The sequence below is a fragment of the Apteryx mantelli genome, unplaced genomic scaffold, assembly GCF_036417845.1.
Source record: "Apteryx mantelli isolate bAptMan1 unplaced genomic scaffold, bAptMan1.hap1 HAP1_SCAFFOLD_147, whole genome shotgun sequence".
Classification (NCBI taxonomy): Eukaryota; Metazoa; Chordata; class Aves; order Apterygiformes; family Apterygidae; genus Apteryx; species Apteryx mantelli.
The window spans coordinates 47501-50000 of record NW_027118501.1 but is presented as its reverse complement, the minus strand read 5'-3'; the positions used below and the strand labels follow the sequence as shown (position 1 = coordinate 50000).

The 2500-nt window shown below is 79.6% G+C and overlaps 1 non-coding gene across 1 annotated transcript; it reads left to right on the top strand.

Annotated features, from left to right (window-relative positions):
* Positions 1 to 1838: 1838 nt before the first annotated feature.
* On the top strand, positions 1839 to 1991 carry LOC136995796 (5.8S ribosomal RNA). Its single transcript, XR_010887339.1, has one exon. It is a non-coding gene; the product is annotated as a 5.8S ribosomal RNA (ribosomal RNA).
* The last annotated feature ends 509 nt before the right edge of the window (positions 1992 to 2500 follow it).

Sequence of the window (2500 nt, the reverse complement as noted above, 5' to 3'; positions counted from 1 at the left end):
CCCCGAGCGGGGGCCGTCGCGCCAGGCCACGCGAGGCGACGGGTCGTGCCCGAGCGGGCGGCCCAAACCACGGCTCTCCTCCCGGGCGCAGCTGCCGCCGGGCGCCGGGTTACTGAGGGAAACCCCGGGCCCCGGGAGGAGGACGAGGTCGTGGCGGCGGGTGTCGGGCGCACCCCGCGGGCGGACGCTCCGCCGAGGGGCGCCGGAGCCGGCTGGCGGGTGCCGGGTTTCCCCTCCGCGTCCCGTCTCGCTGCTGCCGCCGAGGCTGCCGCCGTCGCCGCGAGGCGGCGGCGGCCCGGCGGCGGGCGGCGGCGGGGGAGGCACCCCCGCGGGGATTTCAGGTCGTTTCCCTCACCCCAGGGCCAGGTACCTAGCGTCCGCGCTCCTCCTGCCCCCCCTCGGTGACCCACCCGTGTGGTCCCGTGTGCCAGCTCGCTCCTCCCGGGCGCCGCGCCGTGAGCGCCGCACCGGCCGTGCCCTCCCGCCCTTTCCGCTTTCCCTTTCTCTCCCCCCCCCCACCGCTCCAGCCGCCCCGCGCCGTGCCGCGGGGACCGTGCTGCGAGCGGGCCGGGCGGGGGGGGGGGGCGGGGTGGCGGGAGGAGCGGAGGGCCTCCGGCCACCGCGGCCGCCGGTAGCCGCCCCGGGTAGGGATGGCCATGGGCCCCGGGCTCCGGGCCCGAGGGTTCTCGGCGGGAGAGCCGGGCGGGGGTTTAAAGACTCGGGCGGCCCGATGCGACCCGGGGGGCAGCCGGGTGTGCTGCCGGAGGGCCGGGGGGCCGGCGCGCGCGGGCGCCGTGCCCCCCCATGCCAGCCGGCGCGCCCCGCGCTCGCCCTGCGGGCAGCCGGGACGGAGAGGGGTACCCTGCCCCCTCTCTCCGCGGTCTGGTCTCGGCGGAGGGACGCCGCGCGGTCGGCTGGCGCCGGCCTGCCTCGAACGCGTGACCCCGGCGCGAGCGCGTGCTCTCGCCGGGACGGTGAGCCCCCACCCACCGCGGGTGGTGCGGACGCCGCGCCTCGGCGCGATCCGCTCTCCTCCCTGGCCGGGGCTCTCGGTCTGCCGCCGTGGCCGCTGGCGGCGGCGCCCTACCCGCCGGCACTCCGCCATCCGGCGCGCCTGCCTCGCTCTGCCCAACCCGGCTTCGCCGGGCGGCGGGCGGGCGGCAGGCGGGCGGCGGGGGCGCCCCCCCCCGTTCTCCGCGTGGAGACGGGGAGAGCGGGCGCCGTCCCCGTCCGTCCCGCCTTGCCCGCCCGCCCGCCGCCGGGCGTCTGTCCGCGGAAGGGACGGGAGAGCGCGTGGTGTCGTCCGGGAGGCTGTGTGTGCGCGCGCGCGGGCGTGGGCGCCGCCTCGGGGCCACGGCGGAGCCGGAGGCCGGCGAGGCGAGCGAGGAGCTGGGGAGCGCGGGGCCGGTGGGCCGCGGGCGCGCGGGCAGCGGCCGGTGCCGCTGCCGGTGGCGGCCGGGCTCCGACGCTGGGGGTCCGCGGGGAGCCGCCCCCTCCCCCAGCGTCCCCGAGGCAGGCGGCGCGGCCGGCGCGCTGCTCCCCGCCGGGCCGGGCCGAGCCTGGGCGCCTGGGCCGGACTCGAAGCGAGCAAAGGGTTGTCCCAGGTCGGGAGCGAGGGCTCCCCGCCCTTCTCGTTCGGGTTTTCCTTTTCCCTTTTTCCCCCCCCACTCTGTGCTCGTACGGTCAGCGGGGCGAGCCCCTCTCTCTGGCTCTCGGCCGTCCCTCGCTCAGCAGCCGGCGTCGGCGTGAGGAGGGAGGCGGAGCGGAGGGGGGGCCCTCAGGGGCTGCCGAAGGCTGCCCGGTCCCCCCGCGCGCGCGGCGGGGGCCGAAACCGAGACAACTCTTAGCGGTGGATCACTCGGCTCGTGCGTCGATGAAGAACGCAGCTAGCTGCGAGAATTAATGTGAATTGCAGGACACATTGATCATCGACACTTCGAACGCACTTGCGGCCCCGGGTTCCTCCCGGGGCTACGCCTGTCTGAGCGTCGCTTGGCGGTCAATCGTCACCCCCGCTGTCGCGTTGGCGCAGCGGTGCCGCCCCTCGGGGGGGGCGCGTGGGGGGGCGGGGGAGGCGCGGCGGCGCCGGCGGCGGCGGTGCGCGGCGGCCTCGGCGGCGGAGAGTCGGCGGCGGAGCCGGGACCCCGGTGCGTGCACCGGCGGCCCCGGTCTTCCTGCCCGCCGGGCTCCGGCGCCGGGCCGCCCGCAGCGGCCGCGGCCGGCGTGCCTTGCCGCGCCTGTGCCCGCCCTCCTCGCCCTCCGAGCGCGGTGGCCACCGCTGCGCGGCGCGCGCCGTGCGGGGTGGCGCGGCTGGGGCGCCTCGCAGGCCCGTGCCCCGGGGAGAGGGTGCCTCCTCTTCCCCGCGCGGCCGGGCCTTCGTCCCCCTAAGTGCAGACTCGGGGAAACCCCCCGCTCCCGGAGCGCCCGCTTCGCGGAGTTCGTCCCGCTGGGGCCCCCCCCCCAGGTCGGGTGGGTTGCGGTGGCCCGGCGCGCCTCGTCG